The 16786-nt window shown below is 42.3% G+C and overlaps 1 long non-coding RNA gene across 3 annotated transcripts in view; it reads right to left on the bottom strand.

Moving 5' to 3' along the window:
- Positions 1-16786, bottom strand: part of LOC132230772 (uncharacterized) — a 392295-nt gene that overhangs the window by 193517 nt on the left and 181992 nt on the right. For 2 of the 3 annotated variants that reach the window (XR_009451933.1, XR_009451931.1), the window contains exon 4: positions 5849-6172. This is a non-coding gene — a long non-coding RNA (uncharacterized LOC132230772). The remainder of the gene's footprint in view (positions 1-5848; positions 6173-16786) is intronic. The other variant, XR_009451932.1, reaches the window with a different exon arrangement.

The following is a 16786-nucleotide window of genomic DNA, read 5'->3' as shown; positions in this document are numbered from 1 at the left end:
CTACACAGCAAGAGAAATGATCAACAAAACAACAAGAAAGCCCACTGCATGGGAGAACATATTTGCCAATGTTACATACAATAAGGGTTCAATCTCCAAAATGTATAAGGAACTCATATGACTTAATGAAAGATAAACAATCCAATAAAAAAAATGGGCAAAGGACCTAAATAGACACTTTTTTTAAAGTGTTATTTCTTTATCACCATCACTTAGATAATGGCTTACAAGCATCACTATTAGCACTTTGCTTATATTAACTTATTTAAGCCTTATATCAACCCAATGAGGTAAATTCTATTACTATCACCATTTTCGAAACAGAGAACTGAGGTGTAGTAGTGCAACCAGAACGCACACCTGCTAAATAGCACTTTATGGAATTCATGTCCCCAAAGCACACCTCAAACTGAAGTGATGATTTATTACTAGGGATTTCCTTTCTCTGTGATTACCAATGCTCTGCCCTCCTACCCATGCATCCTCATCACCATAAGTAAATACCACGAACTCCCCAGGAGATGACTGACTGACGACCTCACAAACACTATCTTCACCATCATATAGTATCTGCCACTGTCCCCCTCTCCTGCTGGGTGCCATCCAGTGATGTCTGCAAATGAGAACCACGGTCACAGGTGCTAATGCCCAAAGTACTAATGTAGCTGCTGAGACACTAAGGAATGCATCTACCAAGGTTGCCTAAGCCACTTAATGATATTGCTGCCAACCCTGTGCCTAATGGAGTCACTGGTGTCACGTCACATACTCAATGTGACACACAGATTTTGGTAAATCATTTCTCTGCTTTCACTTTTTTTAAAAACTCACCTTTATTGTTGAAAGTATTGCAGATGTTCTCCTCCTCCACCCCTTGAACCACTCCACTATGCCCCACAAGGCTTTCACCACCTTATTGTCTGTGTCCATGGATTATGCATATATGCATATAAATTATTTGGTTAATCTCTTCCCAAGCCTCCGACACCCCTTTCACTTTTAACAGTCAGATCTCCCTAGGTTTCCAACAGGATTCCAGAAGGAGTTCAACTGAAAGGTACTCACAAGTGCTTGTCAGCATGCTCTCCTTGGACTCCTCCTCCCCTCCACTAACACATTTGGAAGTTCGGTTTACATACACACTTCTCCGTTTGATTGCAAGCACATTTGCTCAAACATAGGAGGTACATAAATTTTTATAACTCAGCTTATATGTAGTAGGCATTGAACTTGCTGAATGAATATGAAGCATTAATTTTCCATTTCCACCAGAAGCTCCTTGAGAATATACATGTCTCTTGTCTGTTCACCTCTGTTCTTTATTTCCTTGTCTGTGAAATAAGTGAATAATAGCACAAACTCCCAAGGGTTGCTGTAAAGATGTGTAAAGCACTTAAAATGGTGTAAACATTCAATAACCATTAGTTTATCATGAACATTATTCTGAGACACACATATTAACATAGACGTATTGTCTTGATCAGGCGTCCTCAAACTACGGCCCACGGGCCACATGCGGCCCGCCGAAAACATTTATCCGGCCTGCCGGGTGTTTTTGCCGCCGCTGCCTGCCCTGCTTAGCAGCCGACTCATCCCGGGCCCACAGTGCGCATGTGTGGAATGTCTGAGGGACAGTGAACTGGCCCCCTGTTTAAAAAGTTTGAGGACCTCTGGTCTTGATCGTATGAGACACCAGCAAGGGCTGCTTGTCCTTTGGCTATCTCTTGTCCAATTCAACTGCACCTTCCCATAGAACAAGGTCTTTCCCAGGAGTTCCTCAAACAATGATGAAAAGTGACTCCAGGAAACCAGGAAAGAACATCAGACCCCCACACTTGCCCAGACAAGTTTGAATGCAAGAGCGAACACAGACAAGGCCAGAGCCGTAATACCAGCTACAACTAAACAGCATGTTTTCCATATGAATTTAAAACTATCTGCTGAAAAAGAGAAGACACACATGCCCATGGATGGGACCTGCTTCTGAATGATTATGATTATACAAAGTATACAACTGGCCAAGGAGCCGCTCCTGAGAAATGGCTGGAAAGGAATTGTGACAATGTGCCTTGCATTCTGATTGACACACTGACATAAACCCAAATAATGTCAGACTGTGTGACCTCATCCCGGGATGGGAGCCAGCGGTTTCACTGGAGATCTGTGCAGTTATCAGATCTGGAAAGTGTTTCACTTGCTTTTTCTTTTAGCAAAACAAAAGGTAACAGGGACAGAAGGAGGCAAGAAGGTAGAACCAAAAATCCTCCAGACTTCATTCCCCTAAATTACCTGATGAGGAATCAACAGTATTTGTTCCATGGTTTCAATAGAAGGTAAACTACAACTAAAAAATATCTGAGCTTCAACAAAGCTTTCAATCTCTTCATTTTCTCTTACACCAGAGAAAGAATATTCACGCTTCCTGACCAAAGGGTAACCCTTTAACACAACCTCAAACAAACCCTATTTCCTTGTTCTATCTTCAAGCCCTTTTTCTTTCACTCCCCAGTTGGTCCCCTTCAATCCATTAAACACAATAGAACCCAAAACCCTATTATTAACCCCTACCTACACCCCCCACTAGTATGCCTTAATGGAAAAGCCAAAAATGCACTTATTTTAGGCATTGTCATGGCTAAAGATCTTGAAATTTCTTCATATATTTGGGCTTCAGTTACTGCAGCTATAAAATAAAGTTGATTTCTGCAGCCCTATCACCACCAAAACTCTCACAAACTCCCACAGGTTTTCAAGTGAACAGAGACACAAAAAATCATGAGAAGCCAGACCCCACTCTTACTATCTGGGTGAAAGAACTCTGTAGAAACTCTTGGGGGGTGTGGCCACCTGGGGGGTAAATTAAGACAATCAAATATGGGGCGGGGGGGGGGGGGAGAGAACACCTCATCTTATCCCCCAAGTGAAATTCAAAAGGGTGAGCATTCATAAATACAAAGGAGAAAAGCTGGCCAGGAGCCCAGTGGTGTGAAGTACACCCAAATCTTCCCTTTCTACCAGTGCAGAGCATTTTTACATCATTTTGGTGTAATTTGAAAAGGAGAATTAAGTAGATGGTGTGTTTTATCAGCTATAGAGCAGTGTACTGGGTGCTAGGACACACAGGCAATCAATAAGTAATATTTGAATCGGATTCAACATCTTTCTAGTGGTTCTCTTTAGGAAAGATCAAGCTGATGACACAACATTCCACTCTGCTCTCTATTCCTCATTTAGTGAATGGCCCATGAGTCACCCAAATTTAGAAGGTTAGAATGGTGGAGGCCACAATTACGACTGCATAGCATTGAAGAACTTAATCAGTTAATGTTTCAACCCAAACACGGACAGTTCACAATCAATGGAAGAAGTTACTTTGTAAATTGGATTTTTCCCCCTTGAATTTGAGAATTAGAAACCTGCACTGCTTGACTTCCCTGGACATTTTCCAGATTTGCACTTCAGTTTCAACTAAGATTGAGCTTGGTTTCCTAAAGACAATAGTGAATGGTGTTGCAACTGGCTGTTAAATCTGCTTTTAAGAGCAGTTTAGGCATTCTTTGCAAAGAGGCTTCCGTAATTTCCATCATGTTACTTTATTTTCAATTTTTCCTTTTTCTTCTCCATCTTAAACCCTCTTTCTTCATGTGCCTAAGTGCTCAGGTAATATACATACAAATGCCCTGAAAGACAGATGGGTAAGCACCATCTCATGGTTCCAGTGCTTCTTAGTGGAAAAAAAAAAAAAGAAAGAAAGAAAGAAAAAAACCCAAAACAGAACATAGTAATTCCATCCTCTCAAGTGCTATAATAATCGCTGCAGGGGGTTGTTCTGCAACTAAAACTCAGCACAATGGATGTATAAATTAAGGCTACCAATAATGCTTGACAATACAATGAAGCAAGTATTCTAATATTCCCATGTCCATAAAGCCAGAAAAACTACTTTAAAACCACAGCGAAATAATACAACTTGTTAGACCATTTTTGCAAAGGCAGTGCTATATTCTCATTTTTTCACAATATATAATTTTCATGTAACTGAATATGTACTCCAGGAGTGTGGACCTCCAAATGCATAGAAGATTTTCTTAAGTTGTAGGTTTTATCAGCTTTGTAAGTTAGTCTCTACAGGCACAGACTACCTGAAAGCTTATTAATGACTAACATTTAAGACATCTTTACTAATGTGCTCATCACAATAGGATAGCTCTTATGAAATTCTAATAAATTATTATCCCCATTTTATAGCTGAGAGAAGAAAGGCTGAGAGAGGTTAAATCATTTGCCTAATGTAACATTGCTAGTAAGTGATAGAACCATGATTTGAACCTGAAAACTATGTCTCCAGAGCCCAAACAATTAGCTACCTATACAATCACCCTGGCAGTAGTACTGATGTCCTCAATTTTAATATATTTTGTTGATTTTTTACAGAGAGGAAGAGAGAGGGATAGAGAGTTAGAAACATCAATCAGCTGCCTCCTGCACACCCCCTACTGGGGATGTGCCTGAAACCAAGGTACATGCCCTTGACTGGAATCGAACCTGAGACCCTTCAGTCTGCAGGCCGACACTCTACCGGTTAGGGCTGAAGTCCTCAATTTTAAAGGGGGAAAAAACCAAGTCACTTACATATTATTTATCCTAGAAAACATCTTATAAAGCCAGATTACCTTGGGTCCAATCCAGAGAGAGTTGACTATAGAAATGCCTAGAGGACATGAATTAGTAGATTATTTTGCCTTTGACATTCTCCTGGCCCAAAGTCCAGAAATAGGATTATGGCTAGGGCCCCTCTGAATTATGGGGATGGGTGAGGACCAGGGCTGTCTACCCACTCATCCACCTGCTTTGAGTTATCTGGAGAGACTGTGTCTTCTGAACTATGCATATACCAAGAAATGTCAAGGCCATCAATATTTACATCACACGAGCCTGAAGGTCAGTTCAAAAGGGTAACCAGTTATTTATGGAAACCTTTTAGTCATCTAGGGCAGATGGGAGAAAAGGAAGAGTTTGGAACTGTTCCCATTTTATCTTAATGATCTCTAATATAAGAAGTCTACTGCCAACTGCTAAGACATTCCACAGTGAAAGGTAAAATCAGTATTTTTAAAATATCACGTGTGGTATTCATTTTTCATAAACCTAATATCACCCACAATAAGAAGTTAAAAGATCCCATCACATTAAATAGCGCCTAAAACCTCTGAACAATAAGCAAATCCAGAGTGATGATATGTTCTAATTTTAGAAGGATTTTTCTTCTAAAGGCTATATCTGATATTTTCAAAATTCATGAAAATAAAAGCATAGAAGCCTGTATCTAGAGCCACTGGCAATGAAACAAACCATTTGAATATAACCAAATGCCCCGTTCAACTTTTCCTATGTTTGCTTGTAATATTTTTTTAAATCCTTGAATAAAGCTCTCTCCATAACCAGTTAAACCCTTTTTCCCTACACACATACACACCCATATACACAGACACACACACCAGAGTTGGAGGAAAAACTCTTTATTCACCCAATCACCCATTTCATTACCTCAAAACTGGGAAGAAGTCCATATAAATAAAAATGAAACATTCTAAGAATCTTAAACTAATAGCTTTTGATACGCTTCCCCCAACCCCACAAAAATTTTAAAAATGTTGCTGAATTTGTCATTACACTCCTCACATTTGGTAATTTGGCCTTATAAAAAGAACCTGAGGACTATAATTGGACCACTAAGTTTCTTTGATGTTCCAACATTAGAATGTCAAGAAACAAAAAGCATGGAGGAAAGATATAGAAAATTTAAAGAGTACTACCTACATGATTTAACCAGTATTGACACACTAACCTTTTTAATGGAACTCTCCTTGAGAAAGTAAAACAAAAATTCTGAAGACTCTACTGCTTGCAAATAAGAAGTGTCCAGAGAGGATCAAAAGTTGTATGCTCCCAGTTGAAATCTGAGTTTTATCTTCCTGTTTTGACTAGAGGTCTCTTGACGAAGGGCCTGCGGTGTTATAAATTATCCCATTACTCACTCTCCTCGGCGATCCCCGCTGGAGCAGGAAGGAAGTAAATCTTGGAGTCCTGCACTTACATCCCTTAATCATACATACGCATGCCCCCCAAAGCAGTAAATCACCGCCTTTCACTGTGTCACCATGATTCACACCTGAAACAGAGCAGAGAAGACAGGTACTCAGAAATGCCATTCCCAAAGAAAGGTATCTTAATACATTAAAAACAGTAATGTGTAGGCACCACAGTGTTGTTTTCTCCAATCATCATCACACCAGCAAGTCTACCATTCTGATTAAGAGTCATCAGCCATGTTAAAGACAACTTTTATAGAGCACAGCTTTGCAAACAGAACATTTCAGGACTCAGTACCCTCTCTAAGCTCTATTAAAACCAAACATCTATATCATGTTCACCCACTTGGGCATGAATTCAATTAGTGGAATTGGCTCTTTGTTAGGCCGACTTTCTTCTTCAACTCTGCAGGGCAGAAACATGACCCGTCGTATGTGTTATGCCATCTAATTATATAAAAGACCTCATTTAACTTTACATAGAAGTGGGTAAGAATCAAATATACCATCAGTCCTAAAGAAAAATATTTGAGGTTACCCCATTTTCTAAGATTATGTGGCCATTGATGTATTACATTTTAAAGAGAAAGAGGAAAAGAGATTTTTCAATAGTCAAAGAGCTTCCTTTTATTTTGATTACGAAAATGCAAATTGTTTTCAGGTTTCTGTGAATGCTATATGTTTGGGTGAGTTTTCCTCCTCAATATACAACTACGTTGCTTCCATTTATCTGTCTTGTCAGGGACAGTCAATAACAGCAGTGCATACTCAATACTTTTAAACACATTACAATCTCCCTAGCCGGGGAGATAAGTTCCACACCTCCCTCTTGCCAAACAAAAGCCAACAGAATAGGCCAAATGAAAGAAATACCTCCTGCAGATTTTACTCAAACTTTTTTGTTGAGTTTGCACCATTATTATCAGCTGCCCTTCACAAGGGCCAGAGTTTCATCAAATTTGTTATCAAGTCAGTATCAGCACAGCAGTACAATGGTCTCCCCGCCCCCAATTTGAAATTGATGAGTGGATGCTAATGAGTGCTCTATCTGCAAAATTTATCTTTTACACTTAACTCTCTGACCTTAATTTGATTTCATTCAAAAATTTGGAAATAAAGCCCATGTTGGGCAAAGAAATGCATTATGACACTCTTTCAGCAGAACAAGACCAGGCTGACAGGCTGCTGCCTTAGCTGCTTTTCAGCAAAATGGCCACCTCAAGGCTCAGGCTCTGAAATGACGGAGAAGATGGATTCTTTAGAACAAAACAAAAAGAAATGACATATTTTGGACTGCAGTATATATCCATAGGATAAAAGCATTTCTTAAAATCCATTGTGGTACATTTAAAGAAAAATAATGTAATTGGAAATAGATTTTTTTTAAAAAGCATGAATGCAATGCTACCACACTTTTAAGGTTGTTTTATTTTTTATTGATTTTAAAGGGCTTTTTAATAGGATTATATACCCAACATTGAGGACCCAAAGCTCTTTGACTGCATATAAATGAATTGTGGTCTGTTCAACTTTCAAATGACTCTTATCCAGACTCCATTAAAATTATAATAAAACGAAAGTATCTCCTTTGACATTTTGGTTGTTTGTGCTGTGGAAAACACTAATAATAATGCCTTAGCCTGAATGCATACATACAAAAATCCTTTCCTCAATAACCCCTGTGAACACCTGGCCTCCAGATTGAAGTACAGAGCACAATGTTACTAGACAAAAGAAATGCATCTTACTGAACAGTCCGGCACAAAGCATGAGTTCCTGGTATTCCTTCAACCTTACTACTGCCATGAATTACTTTTTGAGTGACAGCTTTTTTTTTTTTTTTTTAACTACACTTGGGTTATGTTTTACCTCCAGCTTTAAAACTGTGCAAATGGAAAAGAAAACCAGTCTTAGTAAACATTCCCCTAACTATCATCAGATTTAGGAGAATGTTATTTGTAGACCTGAAAAACAATGCAACATAAACCACAGATGCTGGTGCCTGTCAGCTATGAAGTGTCCAAAGATTAACCCACAGAAAACTAGCCCTGCAATGCATTCCAGGGTCACTTAAATACGAATGCAAGGAAGATGCCTTTTAGCTAAAAATGTAGATGTCAGGCCAGCTGCAAGCCAGATTTTTAAAATGATCTTTGGAAAATCTCACAGGCTTATGCTATCCCTAAAATGGCAAATACTGACTCCTTTTTCTTAAAAAAATGTAATGCCAGTAAACCACATTCAAGGTCAGAAAAAGTCTACTTGGCCACCTGAATAAATCTGCCATATTTGGTATCCAAAATTAAAAGGCAGAGATTTAAAAGTAGTAGTTAAATGCTAGATTTCAATATAAAAACTTAAACTTCGGGCAGGGCATAAGCCAAAATAAGGACAACTCATTTAATGGCATTTAGTCAGCTCACTTGTTAAATATACACTGATTCATACACACAGTCAAAAATAGTACTAAAGTTAACCCAAAATGGCTAATATCATAACCAGACACATATATTGAGCTATTATGTATGTTTGAAATAATCACAAAATTGTTAGGTCAGTCTCAAGTAGGCTAAGAAATAACTGAATATTGTTAAAATAGTAAAATATATGAAGAGACATGTATACCAAGGAGTGCACTCAGCAAAACATCACTAAATTATATCCTTAAACTCATCTTGCCTTTAAAATGCACCCCCACCAGACACATTCATCCACCACACAGAACAAAACCAAGAAGGAGTTCAGAGTCCGCAACCAAAATAACAGCCCAGGAGTTTGTGGGTTTTTTAAGTGGTGGTTTGAGATTTAGGTTTTGTTTCTCTATATAAATAAAATATCCATGGAAATATTCTCCTGACACTATGGATTCAAAGAAAAGAAGATTCATAAACCAAGTGGTTTACCAATTTCTTTTGATCAAAGCAGTTAGAGGACCATCTAGATCAGTAGTTTCTTCTACCTTCCACTTGATTAATAGTAGCGAGATATGAAGCTCTTTTTTATTGAGGTAACACTGATTTATAACATTATGTAACTTCCAGATGTACATTAAAATTTGACATGTATATACTACAATGTTCTCAACATCAAAGATCTAGTTTCCATCCATCACCTACATCTCACCCTGTTTACCCATTCTGCACACTCCCCACCCTCTTCCTCTCTAGTAACCACCAAGCTGTTGTCTGCATCTATGAGTTTGTTTGGTTGTTTTTGTGTATTTTCTTAAAATATATTTTATTGATTTCAGAGAGGAAGGAAGAGGGAGAAAGAGATAGAAACATCAATGATGAGATAGAACCACTGATCGGCTGCCTCTTGCACATCCCCCTTTGGGGATCGAGCCCGAAACCTGGGCATGTGCCCTGACCAGGAATTGAACTGTGACTTCCTGGTTCATAGGTTGACACTCAACATTGAGCCACATTGGCTGGGCTCTATGAGTTTTTGTTTGTCCATTTGTTTTTACACCAAAATATGAGTGATATTATATAGTATTTGTCTTTCTCTAACTTATTTGTAATGTTATACCCTCAAGGTCCATCCATGTTGTTGCAAAAGGCAAGATTTCATATTTTTTATGACCAAGTAGTATTCCATTTAGTGTGTGTGTGTGTGTGTGTGTGCGCGCACGCAAGCACACGTGTGTGTGTACACATATATACACAACACATCTTCTTTATCCATTCATCTGTCAATGGACACAGGTAGCTTCCATATCTTGCCTATTATATATAACTAGAGGCCCGTTGCACAAAAAGATTCGTGCAGTAGGCCTTCCCTTCCCCTGGCTGCCAGCACCGGTCTTCCTCTGGCACCCAGGACCCAGGCCTTCGCTTCGGCCGGAGGCGCCTTCAAGCCTCTTGCCGCTCCAGTGGCTGGAGCCACCTTCAGTCTTTGCTCTGGCCCTTCGTGCCTATGTATGCAAATTAACCGCCATCTTTGTTGGCAGTTAATTTGCATATCTCACTATTAGCCAATGGGAGGCGTAGCGAAGGTACGGTCAATTTCAATCTTTGTCTATTATTAGATAGGATGCCTAAAGATGCTTTTATTGATTTACCAGCAAATGTTTCCTATATCAAGTTAAGTACTGAATAATAAACCACAGACATTCAATTTCAGTTAGATAGTAACAACCTTCCAAAGCATAAAACCATATTTCTAACATCAACAATTTCAAGAGGGAGTTTGGAGGAGAGGGATTAGAGAAATACAAAAAAAATAACTGTTGTTATGGAGAAGCAGGGGAGAGACTGATTTTTTTCATTACACTAAAGGTATTGTTTAGGTTCAATTAAACTCAGATTGAAAAACAAGTGCAAATCTAAGAGATTTATACTCCAGTTACCAATATGAAGAGTTTACTAGCCAAAGGGAACCTCTTCTGAAAATATTCATAGTTTACTGATGAGCATTTTGTAGCAATGTCCAAAGAAAAAAGCTTTCTTAAGTCCATCACTGATGTTACAAATGATCAAGAATTACATAGGGAGGTATAAACGTCTTTATATCTTTGGTTGGATAACAAGAAGCTCTTGGAGCTAGAAGTTCAAAGAGGCAACTTGTTACCCCAGAACCCTAAATCTATAAATCTCAAAGCTGACATCTCCCAACCGGAGGTAGCAAGATCAGGAGAAGCAATTCTATTCTAAAGGATCTGACCAGCAGCTGCTGTCCTCATTTGGAATACTTGGCTCATGCAAACTTGTTTATGCATTTGGTGCATTCATATAATTTGCCAATTTGCTAGGCTTGACATGAGTAAGATGGCTGAACATTTGCTGTTGTCCATTTGTTGACTCACACAAACTCAAGGCCTAAATGCCACCTGAAAAGGACTTGACCAGCTGGGAGGAGACAAAATACTTGATGAAGAAAACACACTAAGTCATGTCTCGATTTTCTCTGGGGAAAAAGTCAAAAATGAGATATAATTTTCTAATAATATTAATGACCCTTTTATTTATCCTTTCTTCTTATAAAAGCTAGATTTATTGCCAGGATGTTTCAATAAATGGTCACTACTACTAAAAAATTAGGCACTTTAGGTAAAATGGCTTTAGGTATATAGCCCCAAATGAATGCCAGCTAAATAAACAATTAACCTGAGAACACAAACACATGGCCAATCTCATTCATCCTAGTAAGTCAGTGTTCCAGGCTTTTTTCCTAGTGAGATGCACATCTTCAGGAGTTTTTTTCTCCTTCTTTCTCTCTTTTTCTTTCTCCCTTTCTCTCTTTTTTTCCCCCTTTCTCCCTTTCCTTCTCCCTTTCCTTTTCTCTTTCTTTCTTTCTTTCTTTCTTTCTTTCTTTCTTTCTTTCTTTCTTTCTTTCTTTCTTTCTTCCTTCCTTCCTTCCTTCCTTCCTTCCTTCCTTCCTTCCTTCCTTTCTTTCTTTCTTTCTTTCTTTCTTTCTTTCTTTCTTTCTTTCTTTCTTTCTTTCTTTCTTTCTTTCTTTCTTCTTTCTTTCTTCTTTCTTATCCCTTTCTTCCTTTCTCCCTTTCTTTCTTTCATTTCTTTAAACCTTCTCTGGCCCCAAGCAATGACAACAGATCATACAGATATCAATTCACGAAAAAGATCTTTAGAATGAGACTGCTGTTATACTTTTCCAGCCCTAATATATAATGAAACCCTCTAACGTAGAGTAATAGAAGACACTGTGTTTTTAAAAAACATTCTTACCACATCGAGTGCATTTAAGTATGGCCAGAACCCCAAACTTCAAGAGCACCAAGAGGCCCTACTATTCCAACACAATCTCTTCCAAGGCTGCTTCTCAGAACCCCCACATCCCCACCAGTGCTTAGTGTCTTAGACATCAAATACCATTAGTAAAATACCTGGGTACTAACTCCTTAGCATAAATTTGCTTAATATCAGGACCTAGTGACCAAGACCCAAAGAATGTCATCTGTTGAACCAGTAAACCACAGTAGAAGTGGGGAGTGAGGAAAAGTTTTATTTCAGGAGAAAAGCTTACAACTTGGTATGGACTGAGCCACCAAAGGTGGCAGAGAGATTGAGGAAGTAGAATAAGTTCCTACAGACCAACAAAATGTTAGTCCATTTTGAAGTAAAAAATGTTGAGACTTGGCTTCCCATAGCAGAGGTATCTCAAAACTTATCCTATCTAATAAAAGAGAAACATGGTAATTGGTGTACAGCTGCTACCCTTCCCATTGGCTAATCAGGGCAATATGCAAATTAACTGGCAGCCAAGATGGCGGCCGGCAGCCAGGCAGCTTGAAACTAACATGAGGCTTGCTTGCTTCAGTGACAGAGGACTCCAACATTCCCCGCCTGATGCTGCAGGCCCCTGAGCTGCAAACAACTATGTAACAAACATAGAAGCTAAACAAAACCCCAGAAACCTGCCGGGCTTCAGCCAGCAGGATCGCAACATTGTAAGCAAAGGCCAGAAACCTACTTTCAGCAGCGGAGGCCTAAGAGCTGGAGCCAAGCCTCAAAGCTAAAGCTGGCCCAGAATAAAAAAAAAAAAAGAAAAAGAAAAAAAGGAGTGGTTGGGAGCTTCAGTCACCCCCAGCCTGAAAACAGCCCTCAGCTCCTCACCCAGACTGGCCAGGCACCCCAGTGGGGACCCTGAAGGGTGTGTGACCAGCTGCAAACAGCCATCATCCCCTCACCCAGGCACCCCAGTGGGGACCCCCACCCTGATCCAGGACACCCTTCAGGGCAAACCAGCCAGCACCCACCCATGCACCAGGCCTCTATCCTATATAGTAAAAGGGTAATATGCCTCCCAGCACCGGGATCAGCATGACAGGGGGCAGTGCCCAAACCCCCTGATCACCCTGCGGCTCTGTGTGTGACAGGGTGTGGCGCCCCAACCCCCTGATCGGCCCTGCTCTGTGTGTGACAGGGTGTGGCGCCCCAACTCCCCCGTCCCCCACGGGCCCTGCTCTGTGTGTGACGGGGTAGAGCCATAACCTCCCCATTGGCCCTGCCCTGAGTGTGAGAGTGGCGGCACCCCAACCCCCTGATTGGCCCTGCTCTGTGCATGACAGGGTACAGAGCCCAAACCCCCCTGATGGGCCCTGCTCTGTGAGTGACAGGGGGAAATGCCCCAACCCCCTGATTGGCCCTGCTCTGTGCATGACAGGGGGTGGTGCCGCAACCTCCCCATCGACCCTGCCTTGAATGTGACAGGGGATGGTGCCCCAAACCCCGAATCGGCCCTACCCTGAGCATGACTGAGGGTGGAATCACAACCTCCCGATCGCCCTGCTCTGTGTATGACAGGGGGCGGCGCCCCAACTCCCCAAACGGCCCTGCTCTGAGCCCGACCAGGGGCTGCACCTAGGGATTGGGCCTTCCCTCTGCCACCCAGGAGCAGGCCTAAACCAGCAGGTCATTATCTCCCGAGGGGTCCCAGACTGCGAGAGGGCACAGGCCGGGCTGAGGGACCCCCCCCTCCCCCCCGAGTTCACAAATTTTTGTGCACCGGGCCTCTAGTCCTATCTAATAAAAGAGAAACATGGTAATTGGCGGATGACCGCTACCCTTCCCATTGGCTAATCAGGGCAATATGCAAATTAACTGGCAGCCAAGATGGCGGCCGGCAGCCAGGCAGCTTGAAACTAACATGAGGCTTGCTTGCTTCAGTGACGGAGGTCTCCAACGTTCCCCGCCTGACGCTGCAGGCCTCTGAGCTGGCAGTTTGAAACATAGTTACAAAAATATAAGCTAAACAAAACCCCAGAAACCAGCTTTCAGCTAGCCGGGATCTCAGACCTGGAGTTGATACAGAGTTTTGATTGTAGAATCTAAACAAACCAGATACCTGCTTTCAGGAGCGGAGGCCTAAGAGCTGGAGCCTCAGAGCTAAAGCTGGCCCAGAATAAAAGAAAAAAAGGAGCAGTTGGGAACTTCAGTCCCAGCCTGAAAACAGCCGTCAGCCCCTCACCCAGACTGGCCAGGCACCCCAGTGGGGACCCCCACCCTGATCCAGGACACCCTTCAGGGCAAACCAGCCAGCCCCCACCCATTCACCAGGCCTCTATTCTATATAGTAAAAGGGTAATATGCCTCCTGGCACCAGGATCAGCGGAGCCGAGAGGCCTCCCAGCACCGGGATCAGCGTGACAGGGGGGAGCTCCCCAACCCCCTGATCACCCTGTGGCTCTGTGTGTGATAGGGGGCAGGGCCACAACCTCCCTATCAGCCCTGTTCTGTTCCTGACAGGGGACGGCGCCCCAACCCCCTGATTGGCCCTGCTCTGTGCGTGACAGGGGGGAGCTCCCCAACCCCCTGATTGACCCTGCTCTGTGCGTGACAGGGGTGAGCTCCCCAACCCCCAGATCGGCCTTGCTCTGTGCATGACAGGGGGCAGCGCCCCAACCCCCTGATTGGCCCTGCTCTGTGCGTGACAGGGGGTGGCGCTGCAACCTCCCCATCGACCCTGCCTTGAGTGTGACAGGGGGCGGTGCCCCAACCCCCCAATCGGCCCTACCCTGAGTGTGACTGAGGGTGGCATCACAACCTCCCAATCCGCCCTGCTCTGTGCATGACGGGGCGGCGCCCCAACTCCCCAAACGGCCCTGTTCTGAGCCTGACCAGGGGCTGCACCTAGGGATTAGGCCTGCCCTCTGCCACCCGGGAGCAGGCCTAAGCCAGCAGGTCGTTATCTCCCCAGGGGTCCCAGACTGCGAGAGGGCACAGGCCGGGCTGAGGAACCCCCTTCCCGCCCCCCCCTCCCCCGAGTGCACAAATTTTTGTGCTCCGGGCCTCTAGTTTTCTCATAATCTTCACTGTCACTCAGGTAAAACCATATTCACTGGAGAAGAGAGCAAAGTCTTGCTTTCTTGTCTTGCTTGGAATCCTGCCGTTCTCTCTCCCCCTGGCCTGGGTACCTGCTAACACTATCCCTGTAAACACTGATACCTCCTTCTTCCTACTTGCTCTGCTTTCTCGCTTTCTTTTCTCCCATTCTTTCATAACATGCGAAGAGTAAGAATTAAAATTCTCTACCTAAGTAAGGGCAGGCACAATCCTTTTAAAACTCCATCCACCAAAACTGTTTACATTGAGGGAAAGTGTTGCTCTGTTTACTCAGAGAGCACAGAGATATTTGAGCAAGGAAAAATTCCCGGTCTATTGATTCTGTGTCTAGGCTTAATCCCCCAGGATCTGTTGTTTCTCACAGTTATTATTCTGAAAAAGTCACTTCTATTTAGTTTGCAGACCAACATTTCAAAGCCTACCAAAACATTAAAATACTAGCTTTTTGAGGGAATGACATCCAATCAGAACTGGGAGATTAGGTTGAGCATACATTCTCGTGGAGCAGGCATAGATCCTATGACATATCCAAATAGCATTTAACCTTTTGATATTAAAATTACAAAAGCCGTCCAGCTGATGTGGCTCAATAGTTGAGCGTCGACCTATGAACCAGGAGGTCATGATTTGATTCCCAGTCAGAGCATATGCCTGGGTTGTGGGTTCAATCCCCAGGAGGGGGCGTTTAGCAGGAAGCCAATCATCTCTCTCTCTCTCTCTCCCTTCCTCTCTGAAATTAATAAAAATGTATATTTTTAAAAAATTACAAAATCCTTGGCAATGGAGCAGCAGATTCCTATGTCCTGAAGGTTATGCTTCCATGTTTAGTAGTAAAGAAAGCCAGCTTTCCTAAAAGGAGTCCATGGTTCTCACAGGAAGCAACTTCCCTTGGACACCAAGAGCCCCCGTTTCACAGAGAATGGGACCAAGGTTCTGATGAGGCTGAACTCCAGTGACGTTGGAGCAAAAATGCCCAACATCCTTGACATAATTCAGCAGATTGTCACTTCTTTATGCAAGTAGTGCCTGCATCTAAAGGAAGCAAGGGCCAAGTAAGATAAAAGTTGAAAGGAGTTGGGACATGGCATAGAGCAGAAACAGCTGGGAAGGGGATTCACAGGTGTGGCAGGAGACCCTCAGAGACTAAGGTAGAGACAGGAGAACATGGGGGGTGTTCCAAACAAATTTAAGTGAGAGAAGGAGGTAGGGAGGCAGCAGGTCATAAAGCTAGCATCAAGCTAAGGGATAATTTATCTTCTAAATAGGCGATAAAAAAATGTTTACATTTTTTCTACATTTCTCCCTTCTTCCTTTTTACTCCAAAACAACAGCCTCAATCTACTTCCTACACAGCTTTGCATTAACTTTCTCAACATCAAATCACTTAAGAAAATTCCAAGATAATTTGCTCATAAAACTTTGACAAAGTTGGAGTAAATTGTGATATGACTATTTCTGGGATTACTATACTACTTGGTAGATGAGCTAGGTTCTGGTCTGAAGCACTTCCTGGAATATAAACTCTTGCTAATAGGGTTCTACCTTTGGTCAGGCAAAGAACTACCATCTCTGGAGATGGTCAGGACACATATAGTTTCTTTTCCTATAGGCTTAAAACAGCCACATGTTTTAATGTTCAGTAAAGACAACTAAAAGAGACAGCATTGCCCTAGCAGGTATGGCTCAGTGGATAGAGCATCAGCCTGTGGACTGGAGGGTCATGGGTTCGATTCCAGTCAAGGCCACTTTGTACCTCGTTGCAGGCTTGATCCCTGGCCTCAAGCGTGCAAGAGGCAACCGTTCGATGTGTCTCTCTCACATTGATGTTTCTACTTCTATGTCTCTCCCCATCCCTTCCACTCTCTCTAAAAACCAATGGAGAAGTATCCT

The sequence above is a fragment of the Myotis daubentonii genome, chromosome 3 (assembly GCF_963259705.1).
Source record: "Myotis daubentonii chromosome 3, mMyoDau2.1, whole genome shotgun sequence".
NCBI lineage: Eukaryota > Metazoa > Chordata > Mammalia > Chiroptera > Vespertilionidae > Myotis > Myotis daubentonii.
The sequence above is the reverse complement of the archived record's forward strand: the minus strand, read 5'-3'. Positions and strand labels throughout refer to the sequence as shown.